At 38.6% G+C, this 17192-nt stretch overlaps 1 protein-coding gene across 3 annotated transcripts in view; it reads left to right on the forward strand.

Moving 5' to 3' along the window:
- Positions 1 to 17192, forward strand: part of LOC128614825 (protocadherin-9) — a 242811-nt gene that overhangs the window by 123878 nt on the left and 101741 nt on the right. The gene's annotated exons all lie outside the window — the stretch shown is intronic.

The raw sequence follows: 17192 nt of genomic DNA on the forward strand, positions 1-17192 counted from the left end.
ACTGTTAAACTGGTCACATTTATTCATTTAGTAGGCTGATTTTCCCACGAGACTTGGATATGACTTTGGAATCCAATCTAGGCATAAAATTGAGAATAAAAGGTCTTGCTGAGGGACCTACAGGGGGTCTCTAGCAACCCTGTGACTTGGCAAGCACACAACTTTAACTTCTGAGCTTCTGCTGCTAACAAGCAAATCAAAACCGGAGAGAAAATGGCCGTTATCCCTCAATGCTTTCTTGCCCTTAATCTCCATCCTTTCCTCCATGGCTCAAATTAGTGCCACTTCTCTCTCTCTCTTCCCCCCCCCCCTCTCTCTCTCCCTCTCTCTCTCTCCATTCCATCTTTTAACGAGGTGGCTGGTCCCTTGAGATAACTGGACACGCCTTGAGGCATCAGCAGGTGAAGGACACTCCATTATCTGTCCTAGATGGATGAGTTGAGACACTGCCCTGAAAGCAGGATGGCTGCCAGATCCTCTTCTCTTTAAAGTGCTTTTGTCTCTGCTGAGTGCCACCATTAGCGTAAGAGGATAAATCCACCCAATCTCTCTCCAAGTCTATGTATCCAAAACGAAAGCTGACAATTTGAGCTTATGTTTTATTAATGAAGTGCAAAGCTACTGTTATTGCTATTGTCCAAACAGAATGGTGATGGTGCCATTTGCAGACTGATATTTGCTCCCAAACTTTGATTGGTTCTCCATCAGCTTTTAAATATTCAAAAGTGGAGCAATATGATGACATCATCAAAAGAGTGCCACACAGTCTACATCATTTATCCTACGTATTTCCATCATTTTGTTTCATTCTCCTTGAATCACATCTTCTCTTTACCGAAACAATCATGGACTGCATCCCAAAATGAACACTACTAGAGTATTAATACATGTTTATGTCAATGTAATATGCTTCCCATACTATTTAGCTAGCATGCTAAGCATAACAGCTACAACAAAGCATTCCCAGAAAAAATCGTTCACAACGTGGATAGTACAATATTGAATAGCACTAAGTAGAACAAATGGATGGAAACACACTTCACAGCTAAACAAGAGTCTGATCATTATATCTTATTTCTTTGAGAGATTATCAGAGCTATTGTGTCGTGTTAAAGATATCTTTAACATCCTTGTTGTATTTTTTTGCTAAGATGTTAAAGATGGCTTTGACGTTCTTTCTTTATAATAACAGATGCTGATAACAACCTGTTCTTCTATATACAAATTGTAGCAATATTAATGATTTTATCTCTTGAACTTTTACATCTTCACATATGGTACTTACTATTCAACCCTGCTATGTTGGACTAAACTGTGTGTGAAATCTGTCACTTTTGTATAGGCAAATCTGCAGTGCGCTCTCACACATGCACCCTTTTTTTTTTTTTTAACCGCTTACCCTATAGCTTTCCAGTTTATGCCTTTTGGGTGGCTGATAATTTTTTTGAAAAATACAGGAAGAGCATACATTTGTGCTTGTCGTTTTCTATTTGTGATCCATAGGTTCTTTGCTAAGTGTGTGTGTTTCGCAAATTTGTTGTTATGACTCCCTTTTGCCTATGTTGAAAGTACCGGGATATTAGATCCAGTATTATTAGTTGCAAAGACCTGTTTCCCCTCAGGGCATATTCAGTATTTGTTTTCTGTAAATTTTGAATGTCTTGTCATTTACAATCAATCTGTCACAAGACAGTCTCAGTGGGATTTTGAAGATCCCTTGACAGAAGTTTATTAAAACACTTGAGAAAACAAAGTTTTAAGAAATCAAAAGTCCAAAGCAAAATTTTAAAATAGTATCAGTTGGTACTGTAGTTATAAAGTCAAATAGTAGGACTAATAGGCAAACAATGCTCAAAGGTAAAATGCATGAGAAATTCTATGGTCAAACTGGCGAAAAGAATATGTGATATATCTAGGCAACCCGCCACAGGACCCCCAGCTGAAACACAAAGGTGTCAAGACTTGCCCCTGGGTCTGCGATCAGGATTGCACAGATGCTCCATGTGGGAGTCATCAATGGGGCACGTGAATGTTCTCCGACGCAAATCACAAGTGCTACTCCAGATTGTACCTCCTTCAATAGACAAGACAGAACATACAGTATATTAGGCATTATTCTTGGAATACAGCAAGGCCTGAACCACTTAGGCTGGGCTTCCCTCCAACTCCAATGGAAGGAATGACTCAGCTGCCAAGTTCGGGGGTTCCTTGTCAATGACTGCACCATCCAGCCAGCCTGTCTTTTTGCAAGTGGTCTGGTACACACCATGTCCAGTTTTTGGCTCTGATGCATGCTTCCTCCAATATTTTATTATATTTTAGGCGAAATACAAGAAATAATTAATGGATGAATACACAAAACTGCAGGCATCACATAACTGGGTAACTCTGCTGAACTTATGTAAGGAGTGGCAAGATTTCACAATGATAAGGTGGTAAGCAAATGGTGGGGGGGGGGGGGGGGGGAGTTAATTCTCAATATCACTACAGACTTCAGGAGCACAACTTAGCCAGAAGGCATGTTCTTAATGCTTCCAAGCTATTCTTAGGGTACCGCAGAGCACACACTTTGATGAAAATATAATCAAGATTGGCAGAAATGTATAGCTACAGAGTCATGTTTCAGTTTTTGCCTCAAAAAGGCTATCAAACAAGAAAAACTACACAATGCTTATACACATAGATAGATCGATGGATGGATGAATAGATAGATAGACAGGTTGTTTCTTCTGAAGTTTAAACCAATTATTGATTTTGTTGCGGTTATTTATCCTTTGGGAAAATGGGTTAAAACTGTACATGTCAGATTGTAAATCAATAAAGCTGTCAGGCTTGTGGTGGGATTCCTAATGATATCCAGATCAATACTCATGATCTTAAATCAATAAGAGAGTTAATTGTGAGGTATCCCTTAGTGTTTTATTGTGCTTTGGAATGTATTGCCTTTTTTGAAAAGATCTCTGGAAAGCATTGATGAAGGATTAAGGAGCTTATAGACCAACGGAAGAGTAAGAACACACCTGCCGATACGTTTTAACCACTCCGATCTCAGCTGCCTTATAAACTCCATATAAAGAAGTTGTTTACAGGAAGCACTCTGTTAAAATAACAGTCTGTTACTTGTTTTTTCTCTCTCTAAAACACTCTCTCTCCCTGTGGTCCAATTCCGACTTAACACACCCCTGTCTACTTCCCCTTGGCCAGCTTAAGGGGTCACTCCATTATTCTATCAGCTTGAGTTAAGTTTATTAGACAAGGGTAGGCGTTGAGTCGACATCAGTGTTCTTCAGGAGTACTACTTGCCCAGAAGGTATTGCTGCAATCTGACACCAATTCGTTTTCAAAATGGCGGACGAAGCCGTTTAAACAGGATCAATAAAATACTTCCCATTACAAAAGTGTAACATTTGATTGCCCGTGTTCAAATTGGGTTTACTCCTCTGTCTCTATCTGGACATGACAGCTGTTGAAGCTGTGTTACTTAACTCTGCTAGTGAGTTAGAATCTTGCCTCCATAGCATGCGATAATGTCATATCCATGTGCAAATATAACACCTCTGAATCACACTTTTTAATTCTCATTAACAAGTTTAATCACTTGAATATTTAATAAAGTGAGAGTCATAACTGATACTGCTTCTTCGCTAACGGCTTTATTATCATGGTCAGGATTGGGTTGGTTCTGGACTTCTGGGGATAAGATTGGAATACACCCTGGATAGTATGCCAGTACATCACAGGGCACTATGTAAATACACTCACACCTAGGGGCAATCTATCATAGCCCATCCACCTTCAAGGAGGTGGGTAGAAACTGGAGAACCTGGAGGAAACCCACACGGACACAAAGAAGTTTGGCATAACAGTCTATGTCCATGTTTTTGTTCTAATGTAAGCTGCCCCCAATATTACATTTTCTTTTTAGGCAAAGCATCACAAATAATCCATTGTCGAATACACAATGGCAAGGGCAAGCTGTATATAACTGGACAGCACTACTCACAGCTTATATAAGAGGTGGCAAGACTTCGCAATGATTTTGAGAATGACGTTATATACTGTATATACTGTCGGTATGTATCGATACAAATGAACTTTTAATTAGATCCCACCCCTCACCCTAACCCCTCCCCTCACCCTAACCCCTCCCCGTCTGATAATTTACATATATATACATCAATTGGCGCATCATCAATTCTTACTTTTGTACATTAAGAGTGTGTGGTGGATGTGGTAAATTCCTATACGTGGATTCCTCCAATGCCCTAATTGTAGATCGTTCATCACGGTTTTCCCATGGGAAAAGAAAGTGTCTGTTTTTCCTGCTTCTCTACCTCATACTCTATCTGAGGTCACAGTGTACTGCACCTTGGTTATCTATGTAAGTAGGGTAGACAGAAAGAAAAAAAAAACCCTCAACGGATCCAATTTTATATATATTATTTTATAATTATTGCTCTCCTGTGGCTGGTTTCAATATAATGAAGTTTGGTATGGAGTGTGTTAGAAAAGGATTTGAGTGCTGGACTCCTGCATTGTGCTAAGAGGGATTTAAGAGGATAGAAAAAAAAAACCATAGTGTGTTTGCTTTAAAGCACCTCAGCACTGTGCTTTAATCCCATATTCCCCCATATGGGGATAGAACAGTGACAGCAAAAACAGGAGCTCTTTATTAATATGAACAGATGCCTCGCACTCGGGAGCTTTAGTGAAATGTTACTGAGGCACTTTGAGTGCGGAGATTTCCTCCCAGCAATGGGAGTACAGATTAAGAGGCCTGTGCTGCTATTAGATACAAATGTAAAAAAAACAAAAAAAACAAAAAAAAAAACGTAGCAGCTTTTTATGTTCAAGGTCATTAGAAGAGATAAAGTCAAATGTGTTTTTAAGAAGATATTTTGTAGTTACACTTAAACCCAGAGGACATTCAGCTGTGCGCAATTTCCACCTAATCTCACAAGAGCTACCAATCTGGGAAGACAAAGGTTAACAACAAACCTCCGATAAACAGCAGCAGCAAAAATAACGATCGATGCTATTTAAAAAAAATCAACTCAAAAAGCAAAAAAAAAAACAAAAACAAAAACCACAAACATTATTTTTCTTTTAACTAACAGTATTTACTCCATTAGTTTGCCTTAAACCATGAACTTCAATAGCAATACAGTAAGTGATGTAACATGTTTTTTTTTTTTTTTTTAAACGTGATATACGTAAATATAGCTGAATTTACTAAAGTTGATTTAGTTTATTTGATTTATTATTATTATTAAAAAAAAACAACAGATTAATAGAAGTGTTAATTTGGTGTATTAATGTTGACATTCATGGTTTGTTCAAGTAACACTGATTTGGTAAATAATGCCATTTAAGGGGAACCTTAATGTAAAGTTATCAACATGTATTTAACTAGCATGAGCTTTTGAAAATCTAGCTCTCAACCAATGTTGTAAATGTCGCTCTAGTAAGAGAACTACGCAGTAGTGCTATGGAGGCCCATAGAGAGCAGGATTTATTTAATTTATCCCTCTATCAGTCAAAATATCTTTTTTTTTTTCATTCATTATTGACCACGGTTATAAATAAATATGGCTTTGTGGCATTGTCTCATGTGACTATAATTGTATAAATAAAACAGGAGATTTATGATGTTCAGTGAGTTTGAGCTATCAGTGTAGACAAACAAATCAGGTCACATCTTGAAATAAAAAAAGGGCATGCCATTCATTTTCTGTCAGAGTGACCGAATTTTGGGCACTTTTCCATTAAAAATGTACTGCAAGCATCTGGGGGATATTTAGATTAGAGGATATAATCCGTATTAGTGTTTTGTACATTCGATTTTCCGTGGCTGGATCATTCGGTCTTGCTCATGCATAAACACACACTTCTTTCCTTTAGTCTTTATTTTGGTTTGTATTATAGCATGGTTATCATTCATGGTCTCCACACACTCAGCATCACAGGAGGCTGATCTGAGATCACCATCTCTCCATGGAAGCTTAAGGAGGATTGGGATGTGTGTGTGTGTGTGTGTGTGTGTGTGTGTGTGTGTGTGTGTGTGTGTGTGTGTGTGTGTGTGTGTGTGTGTGTGTGTGTGAGGCTCAGTTTGGAAAAGGGTGATGGATTTGTTGTCATGGCACCCTGACAGCAAATCACTGAGTCTATAGGTGTGTGTGTGTGTGTGTGTGTGTGTGTGTGTGTGTGTGTGTGTGTGTATGGATACTCAAAGAGCTCTGCATGTAAGGTGTGAATGGGCCACAAAAGAGATGAATGTACACTAGTTGATGCAGCAATTAGAAGCAATAACAGTGTGTTCCAGGGGGTTATTGATTTCCGTGCACATCTACCATCTTTATATTCATGTCCCAGCCAGGAGTGTGTGTGAGTGTGTGTGTGTGTGTGTGTGTGTGTGTGTGTGTGTGTGTGTGTGTGTGTGTGTCATCCAACACACCAAACTGTATTAGTAAACACAAATTGTGGGTGGGCGGAGATTAAAAAAAGTCCTCCATGTAACTAAAAATCATATGCCCATGCAGCTGGCCTGTGAGTATATATATATATATATATATATATATATATATATATATATATATATATATATATTATACAGTCTATTTCCTGAACTGAAATAGTTTCTTCTTTTGTAAGTTTCTCAATCACAAGTCAACTTCTACCATTTTAAACAGTGAAAAGGGAGAAGATTAAAAATTAGATTACCTTCCAATTCTACCGAAAGACCGCCCACCTACGTCTACATTAAAAATCTAATCTACGTAGAGAAAAACTACATTGCTGACAAATTTTGAAAGAATTAGACATCTCAAATGTGAAATGAGTTATCACTTTGAAGATTAGCATCAACCGGATCAGTCTCTGTTTCATCACCTGAGGTAAATGTCACTTTAAACACGTTTAAACACGGGCCTCGGTGTCGTCTCTTCACTGTACTGATCTCTGCTCATGGTAACTATGGTAGGGAAACAATCATTGATTAATTCAGTCACTTCTGTTGCTGAAACATTTGGAAAGGTTATGCTCTGTACAGAGTGTGTAAGCACGCTTCTCCGAAATCATTCGGCTAATGGCAATGTTGCTATGGAATGGCCTTCAAATCATGAGAAAATCACACTTCATTAGCAAAGTTCTAGACATCTTTACGCAGACTGACTGCAGAAACAGGCCCGGAAGCTTTTTATATCATTTTGATTCCATATATTTATGATTTCTTAAATTAGAGATGCCAAAGTATACTACTGGCAGAATAACCCAATGTTGTTGTTGTTTGTTTCCAAAAATCAAACCTGATTTTTTTTATTTTATTTTTTTATCATTTACGCCCATTTTCTAGAATTCTGTAATGACATCTAGCTGTATTTTTCCCCAGGCCCAGGTCACTTGTATCATATTTGCTTTTGTAATCAGCCAAAAGTAATTCTGAAGAGGAAACGTAACTAGTAAACATAAAACATCACCTCACAGCGAATGTATTACCTGTGCAGCTAACTCTCAAGCCAGCCACAGTTTACCTTACTACCTCCGTTACTGAGTAGACACTAGTCTAGTTATGTTCAGTAGATACATAAATTCATAAATGCCACATGCATAGCACTAAATGTTAAAACGTATGATGTTTTTGAAATATTTCCCGAATGCAGGTTCAGAGACAGTGATTACAGGTGGCTAGTAAAGCAGCTGACTAATGAAGGAAGCTTTTATACACAGTAAGTAACTAATAAATTGGCTGCAGATCCCAAATGAAGCTCAGAATCAGCTAATTCAACCTTGCTATAGACAACCGTGAGGGAGAAAGTAAGAATAATCTGATGCATTACACTCGCCACCTAGACATGAAGTAATTATTCACACACAGACATAGGGATCCATTTCTATTACACACATAGATAGACTTTGGAGGTTGTATTATTTGGCACACCACCAAGGCGATTTGTCATTTCTTTCTTTTAAATGGAAAAAATGGTTCTATCCAGATGATCGACTCTTATTAAAGAGTGAGAGAGAACGAGAGAGAGAGTGAGAGAGAGAGAGAGAGAGAGAGTGTGGGGAAGAGTCGCTGCCTTCTTTCTTACTTATTTCACATGTTTACAGTGGATTGTTTGTACTTTAGTCATGACTTGAGTCTTGTGTGTATGCGTGTGTGTGTGTGTGTGTGTGTGTGCGTCAAACACCACTCCACGCACAACACTCCATCTGCACTAAATTAGCATGGCAAAGTGCAGTCACACTGAACTACTCGAACACAAAGTGACAGAACGAAGCCTGAGAACACAGCAAGGGAGGCAGGCATTCTCTCTCTGTCTCTCTCTCTCTCTCTCTCTCTCTCTCTCTCTCTCTCTACTATCTACCAGGGGTGTGATGATATACACCTTGATAACTATTATTTAATGTCGTTTTCTTTAAACAGCTGTGATCAGATACTGTGATGGACTGGAAAACCACAGTATCAGTTTCTCTCTCTCTCTCTCTCTCCCCCCCCCCCCCCCACCTCTCATCTCTTCTGCTCCAACATAACGGTCTCAGTGTTAGTGGCCGGTCGAGCACTTCGGAATACCAATGAGATCCCTAATTAACAAGTCTAATTATTCACAAACGGCTTCATTAGTGCACCCTCGCCATGTCCGAGAGAGCGAGAAGAAAAGAAAACTCCAAAACCCTGGAGACTTGCAGTCCTCGAACACAATAACAGAGACGCGGAAAGGCATTGTTGTTTGTTACGTATGCAACAGTGCGTTTATGCACTAATAGAACCAACAATTTCATATTAAATATTCAGTGCTTTTTAATGATTATTATGATTAGCCATGGCACTAAGATGGATAACGCATTGTTACAATGGACTGAGGTGAATAAACATTATGTATCAAAGAGACAACTCCCTTTGTTGTTTGCTAATGTAGTTATGTGTTGGTGGCTAATGTAGTTATGACATAATGTGTGTGAAATATATTAAAATGGTTTGCAACTATAACAGTTTACCTTTACAGCATTTTGAAGTGGCCCTTATTCAGAGCGACTTACAGAAGAGCTTTATAGTTTCTAAACATATCAAGAAAACATATCCTGATGCTAGTTTACCAAGTCAGGGGCTAAGACTACCATAAAGCTAAAACATTATTGGAGCAGGTTAGTACAACATGAAAAAAAAAACCCACACAAGAAAAGGGATTTTTTTTTTTTTTTTTTGGACAGTGTATTAGAAAAAGGTTTCATTATGGTATAATATGTTAGGATGCATTTCGGTAGTGATGGTTTTGTTAAGATTAAATATTTAATCTTAAGTATTACGGGGTTTCACGAATAATATAGTAATATACTGTGTATATAATATCCATCCATCCATCCATTTTCTGTACCACTTATCCTACACAGGGTTGCAGGAGCCTGGAGGGGTCTCGGGGACGGGGTGCCAACCCATCACCCATCTTAGAAAAGTGTCTTGTGGCATAATTAATAACTTAGATTATTAAGATAGAAGTATTTCTTTCTTAAGTATTGAACGTGTCAACATTTTTTTCAGTAAATATTCACATGAAATTTTCACCAGACATCAGTATTGACACAAGAAATCCGGAAATATAAAGAAATCACAACATTAAAGTCCATAAATAAAGTTATGTGTAATAAAGCGGAATGACACGGGAAAAAAAGTATTGAACACGCTAACTGAAATGTATTTAATACTTAGTGGAGAAGCCTTGGTTTGTAATGACAGCTTCAAGATGCTTCCTGTATGAAGAAATGAATCAGCTGCAGTATTCAGGTGTGATTTTGGCCCATTCTTCTAAACATATTGTCTTTAAATCTTGTTCAATTGGATTCAAGTCAGGTGATGGACTGGGCCATTCTAACACCTTGATTTTTTTCTCTGAAACCAATTGAGTTTCCTTTGCTGCATGCGTTGGATCGTTGTGCTGCTGGAAGCTCCACCCACGTTTCATCTTCATCATCCTGGTGGATGGCAGCAGATTCTTTTCAAGAATTGTTCCTTCAGTTATATGAAGTTTACCAGTACCATGCGATGAAAAACAGCCCCACACCATGATGCTTCCACCTCCACACTTCACTGTTGTTATAGTGTTTTTAGAGTGATGTGCAGTGCCATTTCTTCTCCAAACATGGTGTGTAGTATGACAGCTAAAAAGTTCTATTTTGCTCTCGTCTGATCAGACTACACGCTCCCAGTATTTCATAGGCTTGTCCAAATGAGTTGTAGCAAACTTTAAACGAGCTTCAACATGCCTTTTCTTTAGTAATGGAGTCTTTCAGGATGAGCGTGAGCAGTGGAGTGCATTGCCTATTGTTTTCTCTGTGACGATGGTACCTGCTGCCTCCAAGTGTTTCTGGAGCTCTTTCCGAGTGGTCCTTGGCTCTTGTGCTTCTCTTCTGACTATTCTTCTGACTCCCTGGTCAGAAATCTTGTGAGGAGTTCCTGTGTGTGGCCGGTTGATGACGGAGTGATGTTGCTTCCACTTGCGAATAATGGCCCTAATGGTGCTTACTGGAGGATTCAGAAGTTTTGAAATACGTCTGTATCTGATTCCATCTATATGTTTCACAACAATAAGGTTGTGAAGGTCTTGGGAGAGCTCTTTGCTTTTACCCTTCATGAGATGTTTCTTGTGTGACACCTTGGTAATGAAAAGCCTTTTTTATAGACCATCAGTTTACTAACCCAGCTGATATTAATTTGCACAGATAGGGGGTATAATTACCCCTTGCCTTGCCTTACCTTGCCTTGGAGAACTGCTTTTTCTTAGTGTGTTCAATACTTTTTTTCATGTGTCATTTATTTACGGACTTTAATGTTGTGAATTCTTTATATTTCCAGATTTCTTGAGTTAATACTGATGTCTGGTGAAAATTTCATGTGAATAACCTCATTGGAAATATATTTACTGAAAAAAAAGTTGACGCGTCCAATACTTATTTCCCCCACTGTATCGTTGTATCACTTAGCCCAAGATGAGAAAGGTTTCAGGTATGACTTAATATATTTGAATGGATTTTGTTGATGCAGTGTGTTTGGAGCTTGTCTTGTTAAAATGAAATATATTAAAAATGGGTGACAGACATGATACATTAAGAAGGGTTCAGTAATGACGTATCCTGTTTGGAGGAGTGTTGGTTATGATGTCGTATAGCGAGAGCATTTTTCTAATGAGGAAATATATTGTAACGGCATACAGATATAACATAGTACGTATCTTAGAATGGGTTTTGGTACGTCTTCCTGTATCGAGAAAAGTTTTGCTCATAATCAACATTCTGGGGTTTTGGTTATGAGAAAGTGGATTGCAAGGATTGGGATTGGGTTATAACAAAATGTACCATGAGGACTTTGGGTGTGTATAACATCTGGATAAACTAATTAGATTTAAATCTGTTTTAAATGACTCTTGGGGGCATTTCCACCTGCATTTCTACAATATGTATAAATTAATTATGTTCATTAAATTTATATTGGGCATGCCCAACTGGACTGCTCCTGTACTCCCAGGAGAAGAACTTGGACAAGGAATTTCTGCATTCTTGTACTTTCTTCTTACATTGTCCATGAACAGCATGGTCCCAGAGGAGTAGGAGAGTTCTGCCTGGTTGGAACCAGTGACACAGCGATGCTTGCTAAGAGATAAGAAAGCTTCACTTTGATAGCAAAAAAAAGCTTAGCCAGCTAAACCGCACTCACTTGTTTAGTAGGTGAGCTCATTTGACAAAGTTTTCAGCACAAGGGTAGGCCTATGCGTGTGGTTTGGGACACAGCCCCCTTGATAAGTATGAGGATTAAAGACAAGATGTGATAAAGATCTGAATTAGCGATAAATGTCGTGTTTTTAAGTGGTGTGAATGTGATTTCTCTGCACACGCTGCATATGAAATTAGAGGTATGTGGGGAGTTATGGAGGTGCAGGAGACTTTATTAGTGCATAAATTGAGAGGAGTATGAGTGAGAGTTCTGTGTTGTGGTCTCTTGCGGTCAGCCTCCGCACACCCCGCTCTCTTTGAAGGGCTCATTAGCCGGGTGAGTGTATGTGCGTGTGCATGTGAAGGCACGAGAGCTCGTTTCAGCCTCGCACGCCTCTGAAATCAAACTTTGAAGTCAGTTTTCCATTGGAAGGATTAGCCATCGGGGATTTGATTTAATTCTAATTTCTTATTTTCGCCGTGATGCTGAAGACTCGGCTGTGCTGCGTGGGAGGAACGGGCCATCGGCCTTACGAATCTATTTACTCAGAAGTAATTTCAAAGTGAAACAATGAGTACTGTGTGTGCGTGTGTATGCACACGTGTGTGTGTGTGTGTGTGTGTGTGTGTGTGTGTGTTTTATCTAAAGGCTTAAGTTTGAAGTATAGCGATTAAAATGTCCTGTACACATCTCACACACCTGCCAGCTAAACGAACTCACTGTAGTGCATTATTCTCAGCATTATCAATAGCGAGTGCAGTGCTGGTCTTCCTCATTCTTCTTCTTCTTCCCTTGTCTTTAAGATGGGGTGCAGGCTAGAGTGCACACACTTAACATTGTATTGTAGATAAATTAGAGCATGGAGGCTGTATTTTTGTCATTTTTGTTTTGTACAAGATTTCAGTTAAAAACCTTTTTAAAAAAAAATAATAAATAAAAATTAATGAGCATGAAACTTACAGAAGAAATACACTCATAGAATGTTCTGGATGTTATAATTTACAAAAGCTGACCAATCAGCATCTTCTCCTGAACTTAGTGAAAATGAACACGTACTACAATCCAAACACATCAAAAGGTTCTTCACTTATCCCAGTGAGGAAAGCCTTAAAGCTTCAGTGTAGAACCCTGAAACAATGCTTCTCTATGGATTCTTTCTTACTTGCTTGCTTTAGTTATCCCTTACTTTCTTCCTTCCTTATCCATATTTTGTTTCGTTGCTTTGTTCCTGAAATCTTACAACAGGTTTTCCTGTTCTTTCCTTTCTTTCTTTCCTCCTTCCTCATCCATATTCCTTTCACTCTTTCATCCTCCTATCTATCTTTCTATCTATCTATCTATCTATCTATCTGTCTTTCTTTCTTGCTCTCTGCCTTCCTTTGTTCCGTCCTTATCCATATTTTTCTTCCTTTCACTCTTTCATTCTCCTATCTCTCTATCTATCTATCTATCTGTCTATCCGTCTGTCTATCTATCTATCTACCTACCTATCTATCTATCTATCTATCTTTCTTTCTTTCTTGCTCTCTGCCTTCCTTTGTTCCTTCCTTATCCATATTTTTTCATTCCTTCCTTCGTACAAACCTACAACACTATTTTTCATTCTTTCTTTCTTTCTTTCTTTCTTTCTTTCTTTCTTTTTGTCCTTCCTTCCTTCCTCCCTCCTCGTCCATATTTTTTTCCGTTCTCTCTTTCATTCTCCTGTCACATCAATGAACATTAAGCATATTTATAAACAATTTTGCATTTGATCTATCTATCTATCTATCTATCTATCTATCTATCTATCTATATATTTGTCTGCCTGTCTGTCTGCCTGTCTGTCTGTCTGCCTGCCTGCCTGTCTGCCTGTCTGTCTGCTTGTATGTCTGTCTGTCTGTCTGTCTGTCTGTCTGCCTCTCTGTCTGTCTGTCTGCCTGTCTGTCTGTCTGTCTGTCTGCTTGTCTGTCTGTCTGTCTGCCTGCCTGTCTGTCTATCTGTCTGTCTGTCTAGTGTAAAGCCATATCCTATATGTTTGTTAAAGCGGAGCCTGGCAGCACGGCACTTGCACACTCATTACACTCGCTCTTCTCTTGGCAAGGCCACATTTTGTTTGCATTATACAGCTCGTCTCTAATGGCCTTTTCAAACGCCCACTTACAAGCATGTTTATTTCTGAGGCGTGTTTTTTTTTTTTTTTTGCCCCTTGTCTTTTTTGTGATGTCTTCTGACAAAGAACTGGCCAAACATAAGGCTTAATTAACGAGTGCCAAGCGAACGATATGGGAGAGAGGACGTGGATATAGAGAAGTGCGAGAGATACCGATAGGGCTTGTCATCGTAATCGCCTCGCACTGCTATGCCTCTTTTCCTCATACGTCTTTCGCTTGTCCATCGCTCTATCGAAGGGGGAAATCTGATTTCAGGGGCCAGTAGATATTCAGGCTGTGTGAACAATGTGTAGGAGATTTTATATATATATATATATATATATATATATATAGGAAAAGAACTATTGAGCACTTTTGTACTGTAACTCTGCAGGCAGGGATCAGCTGTTCGGGTGCTTTAATAGTGACCGGAAGGTCGTGAGTTCAAATCCCAGAGAGTCAACAAGGTGTTGGGCTCTGAACTCTCACTAGCTCAGCTTGGTTAAGTTGCTCTGGATCAAATTTCCTACCAGAGATTAAAAAAAAACAGCAAAAAAAAACAATGATTTTAAGGTAATATAATTAGATTTTTATTTATTGATTTATTTAATTTGAAGCTTTTTTATAAGGACCATTCATATTGAAACACTGCTTGCATCTTTCCCCCCCCCAGTGTACCTATGCACGAGCGCTAGCATGGCTTTGAGATGTAAATAAACAAAGCATTTCCATGAAAATCCAGTCACATAGAAGCCATTGTTTTGTTTTACATCAAATCATGACGGCTGATTTTTGTTTATATGTATGCAAATGGTTATTTCGGGGTTGTTTTTGTTTCCTTTTCGCCGAATTGCTCTTTCACATCATCTTTGAAAGTGTGTTTGCCCACAAGAATAACCTAATACAGGAACTCAGCCTTTGTAATGGTCTTTACGTCCTCCGCTAAGCTAGCACCTAACCTTGAGCGTGTAGCATGAATCACTCTTGTCCGGATACCATTTGTGTTCAGACGACTCTGAATAATCCATCAATCCCACGAACAATCGGATGTCTTATAAATAAACATAGATTTTTTTTTTTTTGTAAGGAGTCATAAATAACGTCCAATACACCCTCCTGTCTCTCTGTCAATTATCGGGTGAGATTTTAGCACACGCTCGCTAATAACACCTCGCTAATCGTCTGCTTAAATGAAAATGTCCTCGTCCTGTTTTTTTTAAAGAAGAATGTGTTTGGGTCGTAAACACAAAACCACACATCAACACACACACACACACACACACACACACAGAGACAACGTTATTAGTGGTGACAGAGAGCTTCCTGTCAAGGGTTATGGGTGGTGATTACTTTTGTGTGTGTGTGTGTGTGTGTGTGTTAGCCTCCTCAGCTGGTGGTATCTGATTGTCAATTTCACCTTTAAATTAAGAGTCTGTGCCACCATGAAATCTTTTCATCCTCCAGATCTCTGCTGGACACCAAAGCCTAGAAAGAAATGGCCTATTTTTTAAAAAATTTTTCCACATCCTCTCTAAGCTGGCAATCTCGTCCCATGGCGCGGCTCTTTGTCAGTAATTTCAAGGCTCCATGCTTGATAGGTCTGAGGGTTGAAAAGGCCCTTCAGTTTGCCATTGTTCAGTGCTAATTGCTTGGCAAAAATTGCCCTTGTGTGCTTGCGCATGTTCATATTAAACGGAGCGACATGCTTTGACAGCCACGTCGCGGATAAGATGGAGACGGAAAATGGAATATATGTCTCATCCTGTACGGAGGTTGCCTTTGTTTAAGTCTATTCCATCATTTCAATTTTCTTAACAGTGTCACATTTCCTCATTTTCCTCACAAAAGAAAGAATAATAGCAGCTGCTTGGGTTCCTGGGGTTTGTTATCGCGGGCCTTATATTAGAATATATGCATAATTTTTTTTGTTATAGAGATTGAGATATTCCTAATGAGACAGTTCATTAGTGCTTGCTATCATTATCCTCATGCTAGCGAGTCCCGGATGAGTTTGTAACTACTAAATGACGAATTTGACGGTATCAAACTGCGCCAATTTAGCTGACAATTCACGACAGTAATTAGATAAGAGCGAAGACATGTTTCTCCACACACACGAAGCTTCAAAGGGTTTTTTTTTTTTTTTTAAGTGCCAGAGAAGGATGACTGCACAATGGGAATCAATAGAAAAGCCTGAAAACTTGAGTAAATACTTTCTGGGCACATCATTAGGTGAGGTATTGTTTTCAAGCTAATATCAATCTTTCAGAGGTGGAACGCAGCAGGGGTTAAAATAAAGGCAGAGATGAGTGCGCTATGAAGCCGTGATTTAGTGCACCAGAGAGAGTAGAAAATTACATCTACCCTGTGTGAACTGCTGTTTTTTTTTATTATTTTATTTTCTTTCCTTCTTTCTTTCTTTCTTTCTTTCTTTTTTTTTTATAGAAAATGCAAATCTGACCTCATTTTGTAACTGTTATTCTGAGAACAATTTTGTGCCTCGAATGGAAGTCTACTTAAATGGATTTGGGGCAAATCCACAAGTTAGTTATTACTGTAATGCCCAAACAAATGGTGTTATTATCCTGGGTCCTGGGTGCTGTGTGAATATTTCAGATCGGGGTCGTGGATGGATGGTTTTGTTTGATTGTTTTATTTTATATACATGTATATCTATACACACACACACACACACACACACACACACACACACACACACACTGTGGGTTCCAAACATATGAGAGCACCAGTACTCAGAAATTCTAAATTCTTTTCTAATTGAATACAACAATTTCCATTTCAAAATTATATTACTGAGAACAACTTGAGTCGAGAGTCGAATCTTTTTGAAACATTTACATGAATTTCAGAGTTTTTTTTTTTAATGTTTTTTTTTTGCTTTAATGACAGTGTGCACTCGAGTTGGCACGGACTTCACAAATTTATGCAAAAGCTTATGATCCATTTTAGTTCAAATCCATCGAAATGTCGTCTGAACACGTGCTTCAATAGAAGAGATTAAACACGAGGAAACAGGCAACATGGTCAGTGTCACACATTTGCTTAAATTTATAGTTAACAAGGGAACTAGAAATAGTTCACACACACACACATACAGAGATAGAGAGAGAGACAGAGAGAGACAGAGAGAGCCCTACAGACTTAGAAATAGTGCAGAATCTTTCATAGTAAATATTCAAGATATTAAACATTTACTTAGTTTGTTTGAAATATTTCAAAATTCTAAAGCCTGTTTATTTCTCAGATTCCCGTTCTTGGCTGTCAGGAGTGGAACCTGATGTGATTTTCTACTGTACTACCCCATCCACAACATGTTGTGCATTCTGAGATGTTTTTCT

Source organism: Ictalurus furcatus, chromosome 11 (genome assembly GCF_023375685.1).
Source record: "Ictalurus furcatus strain D&B chromosome 11, Billie_1.0, whole genome shotgun sequence".
NCBI lineage: Eukaryota > Metazoa > Chordata > Actinopteri > Siluriformes > Ictaluridae > Ictalurus > Ictalurus furcatus.